The sequence below is a fragment of the Papio anubis genome, chromosome 2, assembly GCF_008728515.1.
Source record: "Papio anubis isolate 15944 chromosome 2, Panubis1.0, whole genome shotgun sequence".
Lineage (NCBI taxonomy): Eukaryota > Metazoa > Chordata > Mammalia > Primates > Cercopithecidae > Papio > Papio anubis.
The window spans coordinates 100135298-100153529 of record NC_044977.1 but is presented as its reverse complement, the minus strand read 5'-3'; the positions used below and the strand labels follow the sequence as shown (position 1 = coordinate 100153529).

The 18232-nt window shown below is 44.6% G+C and overlaps 1 pseudogene; it reads right to left on the bottom strand.

Moving 5' to 3' along the window:
• Positions 1–14226: 14226 nt before the first annotated feature.
• LOC116273678 lies at positions 14227–17441 on the bottom strand (annotated as a pseudogene).
• Between the last annotated feature and the right edge of the window lie 791 nt (positions 17442–18232).

Below are 18232 nucleotides of genomic sequence, written 5' to 3'. Positions count from 1 at the left end.
ATGAGACATACACCATGAGACTGTACCATTATCCATGACAGGAATGGATAAGGTGGTGTCCATCAGGTTTCTGCACTGCTAAATTGCTATTTTTTTCTTTTGTAATTAATGGGCACTTTTGTGGGCGATAGTTTGGGTATATGTGAATATCCTGTTCCTCACAAACTTTCACCTATTCTTGGCTGAATTATCACCCTAATTTTTAAATACAGATAATACATAGATATATACATATATCTATATAGGTATATATATATCTGTATAATCAGTGGAGCATGAGACAGAAACTGAATCAAGTTTTATAATTCTACTAAATTATCCTTGGCAAGTAAAATAGTTTCAGATTGCCAGCAAACTTCCAACCAGTTCTTCAGTAGATTGACAAACAAACCAGTCAGGTGAAAGTTGCAGATATTTTTAAACAGAGCTATGAGCAACCCCAAGGAAACCTGAGGACTGGTAAGTCCTTGGGTTACGTTATCCTGCTACTCAGAGCTAGATAAACCTTGACTGTGTGACCCTCAGGCAATCCACCATTAATCTCAGGACTGGCAAAACCCTTTATTTCTCTATGGAGTTACTGAATGCTTATTTTCAAAACGTGCTCGATTTCCAAGGCCGAAGTTCTTTCCTGGGGAGGCGCTTTCCTTGTTTGCAACCAATCTTGACTAGTAAAGGAAGCGTGCCGGCCACACCCACCTTGTGCTCCTCCAATGCCTGGCGATTAAGGGCAGAGAGGTCCCTGGCTTTGTGGGGATGGCTGGGGTTGGGCTTTCTCTGGCTGCTTACATGTGGTACGTTTACTTCTTTCTTTATTTTATTTTATTTATTTATTTTTATTTTTAAATTTTTTTATTATTATTATACTTTAAGTTCTAGGGTACATGTGCATAACGTGCAGGTTTGTTACATATGTATACTTGTGCCATGTTGGTGTGCTGCACCCATCAACTCGTCAGCACCCATCAACTCGTCATTTACATCAGGTATAACTCCCAATGCAATCCCTCCCCCCACATTTACTTCTTTCTAAATGAATCATTTGTTTTATATTCATTGGTTCTGCATGTCCCCTGACATACATCATATGAAAAAGTGATGATTCCGAAAGAAGACCTCAAATCGGATGGTCAATCAGTGACAAACTTCTGCTGGGCTTTTCTAAGCACCTGTGGCTCCGGGATGGAATTATTCTCACAGCCAAGTAACAGTACAGTTATTTTCATTCATTTGTTTACTTGGAAAGAGAATTAATGTCTATGGACTTATACAGAGATTTATGTATAAGGAGAGTTTCCACAGCATTATCATAAAGAAAACTGATGGTCAGAATAAGTGTTCTTCAAGCAAAACAAAAAAGCAAAGAACAATCTACTAGAATGGCAAGAGACCAAACTTAGTTTTTACTCAAATATGATTAACATACAATGAAACGCACATATCTTGAGCATTTGATGAATTTTGACAATTGTATATACCATGCACCACCACCAAAACAAGATATATAGAAAATTTTCATCACTTCAGAATGTTCTCTCCTGTTTCCTTCCAGTCACTACACATCACCCACAGGCAGCCATTGTTCTGATTTCTATCACTACCTTCCCCTGTAAGGTAACCACTATTCTAACTTGTATCTCGAAAGGTTGGTTTTGCCTGTTTTTGACCTTCATATTAAGGGAATCATACAGTATGTACTCTTTTTGAAGTTTAGTTTATTTATTTATTTATTTATTTATTTATTTTTGAGATGGAGTTTTGGTCTTGTTGCCCATGCTGGAGTGCAGTGGTGCGATCTTGGCTTACTGCAACCTCCGCCTCCCGGGTTCAAGCGATTTTCCTGCGTCAGCCTCCCAAGTAGCTGGGATTACAGGCATGTGCCACCAAGCTCAGCTAATTTTGTATTTTCAGTAGAGACAGGGTTTCTCCATGTTGGTCAGGCTGGTCTTGAACCCTTGACGTCAGGTGATCAACCCACCTTGGCCTCCCAAAGTGCTGGAATTACAGGTGTGAGCCACCGTGCCCTGCCTGGAGTCTAGTTTCTTTATTCAACATGTGAGATTCATCCACATAGTTGTAATGTTTTATTGCTACATAATATTCCCCAATACGATTTTGAAGCAAATTTCAGACATCATATCATTCAGTTTATAAATATTTCAGTAGGTAACTCTAAAAGATGAGGGGTCTACAAAGACCCTAAATTGTTATACCTGAAAGAAATCAGCACAACTGCTGTGGCACATTCTGGTTTTCAGTTTAATGGGGGTGTTGAAAGTTGTGGCCCAAGCTGAGTCAGGAATAGGCAGAGGGGTTGGAGCCTGCTTGTGGCAGAGGAGTGAGGAGTGGGAGGAGGGAATTTATGAACGCTTAGTGGGGTTCTGGGGAAGGGCAAGGCACAGAGAATGAGGGAGGAGGGAGGATGCTGTCGCAGCACCTGGAGGTTGATAAATGTATGTGGAGTAAATGACAACATCAAACACCTTAAATGGAAAAATACCCTGTTTTCCACTGCTTTTGTTTTTTAGTCCTGGGTTTCCAGTCCTCTGACCTACGTATGTTAAGAAACATTTATAAGGAGTTATGTGTATTTATTATGCTTAAAGATTCAACTAGCCTGCCTTAAGGTACGTAATATCTCTCAACCGCAAATGCCTTTTCTTCTCTTTGTTTAAAATGCATCTTTATTCTTATACCCAATTTTTCTTTTTGTTGGTATTAGATTTTGACTAGAAGAGATTGGTCTCGTTCCCAGATTACCATGAATATGCCTGCATATCATCTTTTTTGTTCATTAAAAACATTTTTTTTTCCATTTTAGTTTTCTATTCCAAAAAAAAGTGTGTATTCACCCAACCCGCATGCAAATCAGTAACAGCACATTTCATGTTCTTGGTATATTTCCCTGTGCTTGCCTCTATTTCTGCTGCCCTCCTGCTGTTTTCCTGCCTGTGTGTTCTTTTATTCTGTTGATAGCTTTCATTTTGGTCTTCCCTTCGCATCTGGCCCTTCAAGCTGGGCTGCGGTTCCGCGCTGCAGTTGGGCCATTCAATGGTTGGACTCTGTCCAGCCCCTGCCAAATGCTGTCTCTTTCTGTAGCAGGAAGATGAGCTTAGGATATCTTTCTTATGGTGTCTTGAATGATGTGTTTTGCTTTGGGTGCAAAAGCCCATATCAACTTGAAATGCTGTCTATGCTCTGTATTTAATAATAAATATAATAGCAACAGTAATAATAATAGTAGAAACAGCCTTACACTTTTGGAGCCATTGTTGAGGACAGCCCTCCCCCTTGGCTGTTATTTTTCAATAATAGTCAAAAAGATCTATAGATTATATTACAAAATATCTTCATGAATGTTTTGTTGTGCCAACATTTTTCCCTATGCTGTTATGGATTGTGTCATAGTCCTCTCAATAGAAGTGAAAATTTAAAAATGAAAATTATTCTAGCTGAAGACCAGAATAAATATTCTTAAGAAAAAAAACTACTATAAGGGCAAGAGAGTAAGCCTTATTTTTATTGAAATATGGTTAGCAATGAAATGCACATCTTAAGAATTTGATGAGTCTTGAGAATTGTATACACTCATATACCATCACCAAAACAAGATCATAGATCATTTCCATCACCTCAGAATGCTCCCTCCTGTTCCTTCCAGTCAATACTCACCCCTCAGAGGTAGCCACTGTTCTGATATGTATCACCATACACAGGTTTTGCCTGTTCTTGAATATTGTATAAATGCAGTATGAGTGCTCTTATATCTGACTCTTTTTTTTTTTTTTACTTATTACTATGTCTGTGAGATTCATTCATGCTGTTGTGTGTATCTATAGCCCATTCTGTTACTGCTGAGTAGTTTTCCATTATGTGTCATGTAATTTGTTCATCTGTTCACCTGTTGATGGGCATTTGAATTGTTTTCAGTTTTTGACTATTTTGAATAAAGTTGCTATGAACATCTGTGTGCAGGTCTTTATGTGGGTGTGGCAGAAGTCTCTAAAATGTCTTCCAGTGATCCCTGCCTCCTGTTGTTCTTGCCCCTGTGCAATCACCTCTCCTTGAGCGTGGGTGAGACTTGTGACTCCTTCTAACTAACAGAATATTGTAAAGGTGATGGAATGTCATTTCCATGATTCTGTTACATATGACTGTATCTTTCATCCTGTTAGCAGATGCTGTTGACTCTTTTGCTGGCTTCTATGAAATAAGCTTCCCTATGGAGACACCTACATGACAAGGAGCTAGGGGTGACCTCCGATCAACAGCCGGTGAGAAATTGAGGCCCTCAGTTGAGAGTCTGCAGGAAACAGAATCCTGCCAACAACCGTATGAGCTTGGAAGTGGTTCCTTCCCTAGTTGAGCCTCTGATGAGACCTGAGCCCTGGCTAGCACCTTGATAGCAGTTTTATGAGAGGTGCCAATGAGGAGGACCCAACTAAGCCAGGCCCAGACTCCTGGCTCACGGAAATTGTGAGCTAATAAATGCAGCTTTTTAGAGCTGTTAAGTTTGTGGTAATGTTACACAGCAATAGGTTAAAACAGTGGGCATGCGTTTTTAACTATCTTGGATAAATATCTAAGAGTGGAATGACTGGATCATATAGTAAGTATACGTTTAACTTTTGAAGGAACTGCCAAACTCTTGTTCACGTGGGTGTATATTTTTATACTCCTACCAGCAGTGTATGAGAGTTCCACTTGCTCCATGTCCTCAACAACATTTTGTGTTGCCAGTCTTTTTGATTTTCCATTCCAATTGGCATGGAATTATCACATTGTGGTTTTTAATTTGCATTTACTTGATGATTAATGAGGAATAAACCTGTTTTAACCTGTTATGCAACCTGTTCAAAATTTGTTTTTCTTCCAAGAGAAATACAGCTTGTTTGTTAGCTTAAGTTTTTTTGGTCCTTGTTATTTGAGATACGCAGATGAAAAGACAAGACTCCTGACTTAAAGAAACATAATGTAAGGAACACATCAACATATTGTTGTATGTAAAATATAAAATGGGGAATAGAAAACATGAGATATTTACTATATACCTAATATATAAAATGAAAAATGAAATGGAAAAATGAGTAAATTAGTATACTCATTGCTAAGTGAAATAACATGTACTACTATGCCTTAAGGTAGGTGTTTGTAAATTTCATTTTAAGATAAGGAATCTGAAGCTTACAGACAATTACCAGTTGAAATGGGTTAGGCTATGCTGCAGTAACAAACATCTCTCCATATTTCAGTGGTTTAAAACAACAAAGGCTTACTTCTTGCCCATATACATGTCCATCATGGGTTGGTCTGGAACTCTGTTCCGCATCTTTGTTGTTTTCATTGTAGAACTATGGCTAACAGAGTATGCACCACATTGCTGATACAGTGGCAAAAGGAAAAAAAAGCATAGCAAAGATTGCACAAACTCTAAAAGCTTCACCTAGTAGTGACATATTCACTTTGCTCACTTTTGTGGACAAAGGACAAAGGACTCCAGTGGGGCAAGGAAATATAATTCCATCCTCTAGAGGTAAAGTAATTTACCCTAAAGGGCAGAATCTTGACTCAAGCCAGATCTTAAGATTCTAAACCTAATGCATTTCCTTCTACACTGTAGTTGTCCCAAATGATCCTTAAAATAATATTGTTTCATTTACTTACTGTTTCCATAGTTTTTTTGTGCTATTTCTAAGGTTGAAATATTCCCTTATTCATTTTTCATCAAAATGAGCCAGATAACTCATGTAAAAAGAATTTATTTATTTAGCATGCCTGCTTATACACAGATGCGTATTTTCAATTTCTTCATTTCCAGTTCAGAAAGCTCTGTTGGTAATGAATTTTCATTAAAGTAGTACAAGATTGGAAAATAAAATAAGCTTCGACACATTTTCCAAAATAATCAACACAAACCCAAAGTGAGAACCAGTCAATTATTACCTCCGGAATCAGCCCCAGATTATTAAAATGCAATTATACTCAGAAAAGTAACTCAGCGGGGGACCACATTTTTTTTTCTCAGTCATTTTCACAGTAAATTTTCTCGGGGTCTAGTGGATACCTCTTCTACACTCTCCTCCTAATATCTGAACAACGCTGTAGGCTCACCCAGGACTTAAGAATACCAGAATTTGTTTCTCGCTCCGTTGGTTTCAAAGATACCAATTGGATACTAAATCAGATATGGTTAGATATGATCTGTAGATGGGTTTTATATAGCTCACAGTGTTTACAACTTTAAAAGATTAGCTGCTAATACTTAAAAATTGTGCATATAAGTTGGATTTGCAGCTTCTCTCGGAAAACTGAAAGAGCTGACAACCCTGGGCCTCATTTCAATGTGGTGATACTTGCCTGATGCTGAGTAACAGCTGGGCTTTAGGAGGGCCAGGTGCCACACAGATCCTCATAGTCCCCACCTGGGACCTCTTCGCTTAGCTGAGTTTTCCAACGAAGGTACACAGAAACTGAGGCATTTCTCAGCATCTCTCTCTTTCTGATTCTCTGCAGTTTTCCAAGCCCCAGCTGTCAGAAGCCCCCGATGCCTTGAGCTGCTCAGCAGGAGGTCTTCCCGAAGAGCTGCCTGTAGGGATAAAAACCAGATGCCAGAGCAGTAATGGCCAGTGAATTCAGCCTGGGGTGGTGCACAATTCCCTTGGTTCCTGTCAGGAATTTAAGGCAATTCCTGAGCTTCCCCTGACTTGGTTCCCCAACTTGCCTTTCTGCTTGGGCCCCTGTTACACTGACAGTCCACCCCTTGTTCATTCCTATGAAGTGTACAGATTCTCAGAGCTGGCTGCAACCTTCTATTCCGTGATAGCCCTCTCCTGGTTTGGACCCTATGCTTCCTGCTCACCTGTAGCCTCTGCTTACAGCTCACCTGTAGCCTCCGCTTACAGGCTACCTCTTTCGACTGCCACAGCTCAGGGCTCTCAAGTGGGCATGGCATTGCATCAAGTTGTTATTGCCTTACATTTTGTTATTTATTTGCACAGGGTAAATATGTAGCAGGGTTTTTTTTTTTTTTTTTTTTTTTTTTTCTGAGGCAGAATCTTGCTCTGTTGCCCAGTCTGAAGTGCAGTGGTGTGATCTCAGTGAGCTGCAAGCTCTGCCTCCTGGCTTCACACCATTCTCCTACCTCAGCCTCCCGAATAGCTGGGACTACAGGTGCCCGCCACCACACCTTGCTAACTTTTTGTACTTTTTTTAGTAGAGACGGGGTTTCACTGTGTTAGCCAGGATGGTCTCGATCTCCTGACCTCGTGATCCACCCACCTCGGCCTCCCAAATGCTGGGATTACAGGTGTGAGCCACTGCACCTGACCAGGTTTTTTCTTTTTAAAGTAACAGTATTGGGTGTGTTGCATATCTACATATAAAAAAGTCTATCTTTATCTCTGCCTCACACATACACCAAAATCAATTCCAGGTGAATTGCAGATCTAAAACAAGTAGGACTATGAAAGAATACATAGGAGGAATCTTCAGGATCCTGTAGTACCGCTTGTTTATTTAGTTCACTTTTTAAGTCATTCCACACAAAGTAGGATTGAGAGCCTACCATATACTGGGCTTCGTGCTGGGCAGCAGTGATACAAGAGTGAACAAGACACACTCCTTGCCCTCAAAGAGGACGCAGTTTAGTTGGGGAAAGACACAAGCAGCAAATGTGTACAACAAAGTGTGATGAACCCCCTAACAGTATATTAAGGGAGTCCAGAGGTAAAGTGAGGCAGGGTAAGGCTTTCACCTTACCTTACCTTAGTGCATGAGGGAGGAGTTACCCGGGAGGAGTGGGGATAAAGGCATGTCTGGTAGAGAAACCAGCACGTGCAAAGGCAAGGAAGAACAGGGCACACGGATTGCTACCCATTTCTTAAAAATGTGTGGAAACTCTCTTGGATTATGTGCTGGCTTCTTGCTGAGAAGTATCGTGTGTCAGTTTAGCATGTATGCCACAACATGTGATGTCAATGATGGGCATTGCTATCCCAGTTTTAATGATGGGACAGATGGATTTGGGGCACTTGGATGACTTATCCAAGTCCATCTAGTTCTCTAGTGGAGATGGTGGAATTATAACTCAGGTCTTTGGATCCCTACTTTTGTATTCTTTCCATTATGCCATGTGGCTGCTAGTTCAGCCCAAATCACACCTTTGGAACACCACAGAGCCGAGGGCTTTAAGGGAAGTAGGAAGGATGCTCACACAATGTCTGGCTAGGTTTACAATTGGCCAGGTTAATGCCTTCAGGCATTACATAAAGCTAAGGGACTAGCAAAGGGAAGGTTATATGAACATGGTCACAAAGGGTCCGGGTCACAGATGTGCTGAGTCCAAAGTGTCTGTTTTACACTAAATGACTCTAAATGGAGGGGGTGGTCCTGAAAGAAAATGCGCACTTGGACGCCATGCCTAACATCTGCCACTAGGTGGAGCTCAGATGCAGGCATAAGCCAACAGTTACAGGGTTTGGCAGAGGCTGCATTAGCACAGAGGGCAGGTGACTGTGCTCATGTATCTAACAGATACCAGGGTGGAGGCAGGAGGCCCTGGACACAAGCAGGATGACAATTCCACTTGCAGGTCTGCTGAGATCTGCCTAGGTCCACTTGCAAATCCTGGGCTGAATGTCATCGTTGGCTGCATGAGGTCTCTGTGCCCTGAAACCATCAGAGAAGCTGGAATTAGGTGCCTGGGATCTCACCTTTGCGCTGCCTGCATGTATCTGTGGGGGTACACAAACAGCTGTATTTGGACTTTGAAATGATTATGGTACCCCACCTTTTCCCCACACGTGTAAAACACAACACTGGCCCTACAAGACCCCAAAACGTGCATGATGCCAACTGGCAAGGAAGCGTCTTTCTGAATTTCCTTGTGGCAAAATTCTGCTTGGGCTCATCAGACCTATTCTCTTTTTCTCCTTTCCTGGTGCCCTGTTTTGATATCCATTGGGAAATCCATGTGAATGACTAGCAAATCTCTTGTCATTTCATAACGTCAGTGTTTTCATGTTGTGATGTGGGGACAGCTTGTGCCTTGTAGGGCTGCTGTGAGCAACACATGTAGGAACAGAACCAAGAGGGCTTTGCAAACTGTGAAGTGCTCTATATGCTTATTGCGGCTCCACTGATGGTGCCAAGTCCTCTGTTATGCTATGGATGACTCCTCCTCCTCCTAGACAGCATTTTTCGTGCGCGAGGCGTGGTTCTAAGTATTTTGTCATTCAGAAATCTTCCCATATCCTGTAAGGCAGGTGCTTCTATATCCCTTGCAGGCTAGTTTGTGGCAAAGGGGGCTTAAAATGCAGGTTCGTGGCTTCAAACTTTGAAATCAGGGGCCTCACTACTATCCCCAGATGGCCTCTCCTGCTCAAAGACACGTTGCTGCAATGGAAATCCATGTGCCTTCCTTTCCACATTTTCATTTGTTACCAGATGGAGGCTTAAAAGTAGTTCTCCCTGTGGTTCTCACCTCCCTTTGTATTCGCCTCCAGCCTCAAGGCCCTTGCTTGGGCCCAGCTGTTCTCCACGCCCCATCTACTTCTCTCTTCTGGGATGGAGCACAGGACAGGAGGAAGATTGAGGGGAGCTGGGAGAGCAGAATGGGAGAGCCCTGCTTTCTGTGTGTCCTGCTGCAGGGAGGGTGGGAGCTGCCTTTGCAGGGATGAGGAAAAAGTAGGAGGTCCCTCCACTCCCAAGCACCATTAGCCTTCTGTTAGGCATAGGGACACCTCCAGGGTATAGTTGTCATTGATCCATTTGGGTGCTGTTGGCTGAAGTCACACTGGGCCTGGTGAATTAGAAAATGCAAGACACTTTTCTTCATGGTAGCAGCCTTCTCATTGCCTGAGGGCCATCACCTCCGACCTTGGGCCAGTAAGGCAACTCATGATGCACCCTCCCTCCCTTCTCCTGTCAAAGGGCCAAAGGGTGTTCAGGAGCCTCCCAGGTCACAGAGCTTCATCCAGGAGCCAGGCAGGGAACAGACGGCTTCGGACCTGGGGCTTTTTCATTTTTTATGATTTCAGGAAGGAATGCCTGTTTTTACAAGGTTCATGGTTAGTGCTCAAATTCTAAATTGATGAGAATAGTGAGGGGGGCTGTGCAAAGGGGGAGGGGCAGGAGGTGTGTTTTATAAATGTACCAGGCTATAGCACCAGCACTGAATGAAAAGAAGGAAGCCAGCTAGACAGAAAGGGCGTTGGTTGTTAAGGTCCCCTTTGGTCCTAAGATCTGGGATTCAAAGACTGGATCTTATTCATTTGTTTTCACTGAGGTATAAATGACTGATGCACTGTTCTGCTGTCTTTGTGGTTTACTCAAGAATGATAGACAAACTTGTCTGAGCCAGATTCTCCAGGCAGCCGTTTCAGGGGGAAACAAAAGGAGATGCACCTCTGTGAGGAGCCCTCCTGTAGCTACAGGAATAACCTCCACCAACGCTTCCAGGAGGAGGAAGCTCTAGTGGGTCAGAAAGGCCAGGGTGTTCCTGGAGCCATAGCTCAGTGACACCTCCTTGGGTCTGTCACCCCATCCCTGGGCCCCATAGGCACCTCTGGCCAAATCACACTGGAATGATACAGTTGGCTCCTTTCCTTGGCTACCCTCGGGAGGGAGTGGGGCCAGAGGGAACTTCTCCTTCCAGAACAAACCCAAAGGCAAATATTTAGTCCTGTAGACAGGTCTCAAGTCCCAGTTTCCAATGCAGCAAGTGTGGGTCCCTGAAGACGGGGTGGTCATGTGCAGATGAAAAGCAATTAGGGAATCAGCCAAATCTTTGCTGAGTGTGTTACACCTGACTCTATGTGGGAAGACAGGACAGTGGTGAACAACTGCGTGGGGAAGTAAACGTCATAGGAATGCACAGGTGGGGGTGAGGTGGGAGCTCAGGGCAGGGGCCTGCAGGAGAGGGAGGAAGTTGCAAGAGTTGTCTGACAAGTCCGAGTCAGCCACGTGAGGAAGGGGTAGAAGATTTTCCAGGCAGGGGAGCAACTTGTGCAAAAGCGCAGAGGTGGGGCCGGGCGGTGGCTCCTGCCTATTATCTCAGAACTTTGGCAGACTGAGGTGGCTGGATCTCCTGAGGTCAGGAGTTCAAGACCAGCCTGACCAATATGGTGAAACCCGTCTCTACTAAAAACACAAAAATTAGCCGGGCGTGGTGGCACATGCCTGTAATCCCAGCTACTTGGGAGACTGAGGCAGGAGAATCTCTTGAACCTGGGAGGTGGAGGTTGCAGTGAGCTGAGGTTGCACCACTGCGCTCCAGCCTGGGCGACAGAATGAGACTGTCTTAAAAACAAAAAATGAACCAAAAAAACCCCACAGGTGGAAGACAGCAAAGCAGCTTTGCCTTGCTGGGGAAGGAGCTGTTTGGGAGATGAGGTCAGAGAGTTAAGTGGGCCACTTAGGAGGGTTCAGAAAAGGAAGGAAAACCCAAAGGTACACTACAGAGTCTTAAACTAACAACACTGGCAGAAAACCAAACGCCCTCAGGAGTGTCCGGTCTTGTTCCCGTGACAGCCAGGACTAGGCAGGGCAGAGGGCCCAGAGCAGCGCTGGCCTTGCCTGGAGCAGCAAGGCTGGAGGTCCTTCACACTAGATTAAACGCAGATCACGTGGAAGGCCCTTGCATGCCCAGCCCCCTCTGAAGGTCACTGATCCTGAGTGTCTGACACTGATTTGTAGCTGCAGCCAAATGGGAAGTGCCTGGTCAGAGGTTATGTTGGCATGGTGTTTACAGAGTCAGTCCCTGTGTGAGGAGACACAACCCAAAATGGCCAGGGTTGGTGGAGAAAGGCAGGGCCATCAAGAGATTCCAGAGGCCAGAGTGTGGTCAGGATGTTCCTCGTTTTACAAATTCTCCTGAGCCCTGGCTCAGGGCCTGGTACTCTGCAGGGGCCTGGGATCAAGAAGCCTCCCCTAACTGCCCAGCAGGGGTAAAGACCCCTAATCCAGGACCACAGCCAGTTTGAGGGATGGAAAGATCCCTCCCGCCACCCTACTCCCAGCCTGGCCCTGTGGGCCTGGTGGGCCGGGTGTCTTCTGGGCTGGTATGGTCCAGTTTGGGTACTGGAGCTGCAGTTCTATCATTCCATCTTCCCTGAGGTGAGGATCTTGGTGTTGATGGCCAACCACACATAGGGCCATGGAAGAGGCACTGGTGTCAAATACCAAAACTGGAAAAGCCAGTTGTATCCAATGGGTAAATCTCTCAACTTTTCCATTTTTCAACTGTGAAAAGGATTGATGTCTCTACCTTGCAGGGTTAATGGTTGAACGAGACAATATGGGTAACGCTGAGGCCCAGGCTCAGCTCAGTCTTCCAGCCATGGCCTGGCACCTTGTGGAGGAGCATTCTCCTGCCCCCCTGAGCTGGATGGACAGAAAAAGTCTCACTGATGTGCAGAGGCCTGGCTGAGCCAGCTTGCTTTCTGGCCAGCTTGAGGCTTATGGCCTGCAGGGGGCAGCAGCGGGACGCACCGCCTAGGCCTGGGCGCTCCTGGCCTGGCTGCTCGGCTTTCTCTGCAGAGTCTGGGATGGAAAGTTCTCCCTTGCGCAGTGAATGCAGCTTGGGTCGATTTGTTTTTAAATGGGTAATGTTTGCGGTTCTTTTATGCAAGCCCTTCACATCTGGCATTCAAAGAAAATAATCAGTCTAGACTATCAGACCCGATAGCAGCTTGTATGAAATTTGGGCCCGACTTTGCAGTAAAAGTGCCTCCCTGCTCCACGCAGGCGCTCCCTCCCTCTCCCTCCTTCTCTTCTTGTGACCTTTTATCTCAGCGGGAGCCCTGACTAGAAAGAGGGTTCTGGAAATGTGGTGTGTTTCTCATTAAGTTTCTGCAGCATAAAAGTCACGTGATGCAAAGCTTTTTTTTCCTGTCTCCTTTCTTTCCCGTACGTATCTACAATAACTCCTGCTGCTTAGGTTCCATTTAATTTGAGATGATTGAAGACTGAAATCTTGTTGATACAAATATTTAAAAAAATCTGTTTCTAGGGTGCTGGTGGTATGTTTGGTTCATGTTTCCTTGGCAGTGAGGTGGTCAAACAATTCCAAATAGAATCGGTCCTCTTCTAGGGACCAAACAGGCTCTTTTATCTTTGCACATCTGTAAATTTCTTTCTTTAAAACTTGAGCCTCTGACTTGGGAGATTTTCATGCTGGGTGGGCCCAGACTTCTGAGGGGGCCCAAAGGAACCTTGTGGGGCTGTGAGGAGTCTCAAAGCACTAGGAGGGCCACTGCCGTGAACAGCTGCTCCCTTCCCTGCATCTGCTGAGAGGCTCTCATCTGAGCCCAGTGGTCTGTGGCAACAAATGGAGATAGACAGAGAGTAAGAGAGAGCGAGAGGTAAAGAGAGAGAGAGAGAGAGAGAGAGAGAGAGAGAGAGAGACAGCACCATAGGTCCTGACAACTGCCGAGTCTCCTTTATCTTCTCCTGGGACCAGAGGTTGCAAGTCCTAGACTACCTCTTTCAGTATAAGCCACAGGTTACAGTTTGTGCAGCTGATATCTTAAAATAGGTACCCAACTTCATACCTAAAGCACAGTTTTATGAGAGCGTGAGTTGAGTCACACTTGTGCAAGTGAGCTTTACAGTCACAATGTTGGTGTAGACCATAGGTCCCTCCCTACCCACTGCTCTACAATGCTCGGGCACTGGCCTCCTCTTCCCTTGGGCCCCTCACCATGGAGTCCTGGAGTTCAGGGGTCAGTATCATCACTACCTCATAGCCGTTGAAGGGCGGACTTGCCCATTGGGAGGCAGATCCTCAGGTGGGAATGCTGATGGCTGTCTCAATACCTGGCTTTTTGCTGACTTTTGCCTTTCCCTTCCCCTCCTGCAGCACCATTTCACCCTCTATTACCAACATTCATAGAAGCCTTTAGGATTCAGCCCCACCCGCTTAAGCTTTAGTTCTGAACAACAGAAGAGAAACGAGGAGTAGGGGTATCCATTTCTAGTCTGACTGCCATGAACTCCCTGGGAGACCTTGGGGAGTCCCATCCACCATCTGCACTTGTCCTTGTCTTCACAATCTGGGGTGGATTTGAGGTTTGCTTAACTCCCTTCCAGGTCAAAGAGTTTGTAGTAGGGGTCAGGAAACAATTGCCTAGAGAGGTCTGCTTTTCTTTCCTTCTTTTTCTTTTTTAGCAGCTTAGTCAATAAATTTATTGTCTTTATCTGAAAAATTCTCATAGAAAATTGTTTGGTTTAGCTCTCAGCAGCCTGTTCTCGAGCTCTGACGAAGCTTGCCTTCTTTTGAGCTACCCAGTGTTTCTTATCTGGGCAAGCGATGTTTTGGAATGATTCTACCTTTTCTCTTTAGCTTCTTTCTTGGGATTCTTCTCATAGCCTGGATTCTCTCATATAGCAACATGGGCTTTCTTATACATCTCCTCCATCATGTATGGAGTTATGCTGTTCTTTATGTATTGAGAAAATTGTTTCTTGTAAGATCTTCAGCTTCTTCCATTAGGTAATGCATGTAATCTGCAACATTCTAACCCATGATGTGCTTCCCATGTACTTCTGCATTAAATGCCTTGCTTTCAGAATCATAACCGGAGAATCTGTTACTGTGTACTATGAGAGATGGAGAGGCCTCCATTCACAGCCCCCTACAGGGCCCCCAACACTTTATTACCAGTGGTGGTTCTGGCGAGACCTGCTTTCAAATAGCAGGTAAAAACACCCAGCTGACCATCAGTGTTTTCCATATTGTATTCATCTCTGGTCACCTCAACTTGGCCTTCATAAGTCTTGTCCATGCCAGACTTACTGAGAAGCCTGCGGGCCAGCAGCAAGCCAGTACAATATGCTGTAGCATAATGTGTCAGGCCAACCTTCACACCATATTTTGGCAGTTCACATGCTTAAGCTGTGCAGACTATCATATCCCCTTCTATACAGGCATAAGCAATCTGACAAATGATATCTCTATTTGTCACCAGACTATCATCCTGTATTTGGGTGTGTTGTACTTATTTTGATACAGTATCACCAAGCATTTCCAAGTATAATCATCGGTTTTACCCTCCTATCATTTTCTGAATTTCACTTGGTTTCTCTTAAAGCAGGCCTTGGTTTCTCTTAAAATAGGCCTTGTTCTTTGACAACTTTAGCAAACCCCATCCTGTAGAACAGAGACCCATGTTCACAGCTCAACACACACCTGCAGGCCTCAGAGGTCTACTTTTCTAAATAAAGTTTTATTGGAACCCAGTCACACTCATTCATCAGGTCTGTGACTGCTTTTGCACTACAATGCAGAATTGAGTAGTTACCACAGAGACCATGTGCCCTGCAAAGCCTAAGATATTTACCACCTGGCCCTTTACAGGAAAAGTTTGCCAACATCTGGTCTATGGCTTCAATTTTATTTCATCTTCCATAGGGTGAGGCAGACTTGTCCTCAGAGCCACAGGAATTTTGTTTCGTGGAACAAGATCTTGGTGACTTGAATAAAACTGAGGAGGCTGTGACAGGATCCAAGCCATAGAGCAGGTGAAGGAATCTGTATTAGCTAGGGCTGCCATATAAAATTCATTGACTGGATGGCTTAAACAACAGACATTTATTTCTCACAACTATGGAGGCCGAAAGCCCATGATCAAGGTACTGGCAAGGGAGGTTTCATCCTGTAGCCTTTTCTCTTGGCTTGTAGGTGGACACACATGGCCTCTTCTTTGTGCATGGAGAGAGAGAGAAAGAGAGAGAGAGAAAACACAGGCCAGCATGTGAGCTGCTGGTGTCTTTTCTTATAAGGACACTAATCTTATTGGATCGGGGTCCCTTCCTTGTGACCTCACCTGGCCTTAATTACTTCCTTATGGGCTCTGTCTCAAAATAGAATCACATTGAGGGATTAGGGCTTTAACATATACATTTTTGGGGAACACAATTTAATTCATAATAGAACTCTAATCTTTTTCTCATGAGACTTTCTAATTATGCTGACCTGACAGATGGGAAACTATGTCAATGGAGGTCAGATGTTTGCTCTGTGTCTTCCTGAGAGGAAGACTTATGAGAAAGCAATGCGTTGAGGAAGTGCTCCCTGGGAGATTGGTAAGGGAGTCGAGGCAGGGCAGGGGGAGAGATAGAGTGAAGTCCTGCAGGGGTAGCTTCCTCCTGATCCTTCAGGGGAGCTCTGAAGTGTGAGTTACATCTCTGAGTCTGACGGGCCTGCATCTGTCAATCACTGCCCCAGGGCTGCCCTGGGGGGATGTTGGCTCCCAGGCATTTCCAGTCTCTGCAGGTGTGGGCAAACTAGCTCTAGCCGCCTGAGGGCAGTCCTCTAACGGGAGTTGCAGGTGCAGCGGCAGAAACAAGATCACACAGAGGCCAGGAGAGCAACGCACAGCAACTGTAAAAGGAATTGGAGGGTGACTGGGCAGAGTGTTGACTGTATTGCCACATCCCACAGAGAGAAGTCAATGACAAAGGGTATATCGAAGACTGTCTAGCCCTATTCTGGTAAAACAAAATGTGGTACATCTGTGGGAAGGTTCTATGTTCGAAAGTTGTCTGAAGAAGGGACTAGACCTTTTGTATTCTTGCATTCCCAAACCTGGCACACAGTAGGTGCTCAGTTAGGCTTGAAGACTGCTGGTAGAGTGGGTGACTGAACGCCTGCAGGGGGCTGGAGTGATGGATAGCATGCTAGGATCAGGTTTTAGAGAGCTAGCCTCTGTCCTGGGCTTTTCACAGCTTGGGAACCCACTCCGGTCCTGACAGTCCAGGAACGGGGGAAGTTTGGCCATTTGACTCCATCTAAGGACTTTGCTGTGTTTGGATCTCAAAGACTTTCCTCCCAACACAGGGGAGTAGCCTTTTGGTGGAGGACAGTGGGGTGGGTGGGAACAGATGGCTTGCATGTAGCATAGGTGGAATTTTATATCTACCTTGATTTTATACACATCTTAGAACAAATTGAATGCTGGTGGCTGATTTCATGCGTTTTTATGAGTTTTGTCACATCACCTAAACCTTTTTTTTTCCCTTTGGGAGAATTGACCTGAAAAACTATTAGAAATAATGAGAGTTCAGTAAGGCAGCAAGTTACACAATAAATGTACAAAAATCAATAGCTTTCCTATTTCCAACAGTAACCACTTAGAAAAAATAATGGAAAAGAAAGATCTCATTCACAATAGAAACAAAAGATATTTATCACTTTGCAGCAAACTTATAGGAGACGACACATGTACTGCACTTCCTTCCTCTGTCCCAGGCATCCTTCTCTGGTGGGAGAGAGAGAATTGTTATGGCTACAGCTTGGATTCCTGGTCCCTGCCCCTCAGACTTTTGCCATAGGAGGATTGGGGGCCAGTGTTTCCCTGGGTCCCTTGGCAGGAGGTTTCTGCCTCTTCTGAGGCATGTTGAAGATATGAGCTCTGGGCAGCTACCAAGAGCCTTCTGAGCATGCTGGTAGCCCACTGTGGTTACTGTAGGTGGTTACCCTAGCTTAGAGCAGTGACTGGGTCACAGGACATTAAATGGAGCAGGGAGCTATAAAGGTGATGCTGGTTTCCTGGAGTACCCACTGACTCTGGAAAGCTTCAGGGTTGGCTGCTTCTACCAGTCTAGGGGGTCTCACGGATGATCAAGCTGTCTGTGTCCAGTGTGGGTGCAGGGCGCAAAAGATATTGGTGGAGGTTTTTCCTGTACCACGATGGTGTCGTGTCTGGGATGGGAGTAGATTTAGGAAGCAATCCAGGGATATTTTATCCCAGAAACATTCTAGGGTTAAATCAGATGACCTCTAATTGAGTGGAAGTTTTACATATATTAATATTAATCAGGATGCTTTTCCTTTGAAAATGGCAGAAAGCCTAGTTTAGCCTTCCATGTCCTACAAAAAAACCCTAAACAATACAAAGCCAGCATATCCCATCCATTTCTCCTTGATGCTGTGCACACCAGTTTGGCTGCTGACTGCCAGCCCCTGCAACTCTGCCTGAGGAGTCTGCTTTGTCCATTCTTACAGTGGGCCTAAAAATGAAGGGTACCAGTGAGCCCTGGGAAGAGTCTGACATACGGATAGGTAGGAGAGGGGGATGAATACCCCAGCTCCTTTGCCTCTTGGATGGCATGGCTTTGAAATGTGTCCTCCACAAGGTCTCCCAAAGTTCCTGAGAGGGACTGAACCCAAGTTGCCTTTTACTAATTAATTAATTAATTAATTAATATTTATTTAGAGACAGAGTCTCAATCT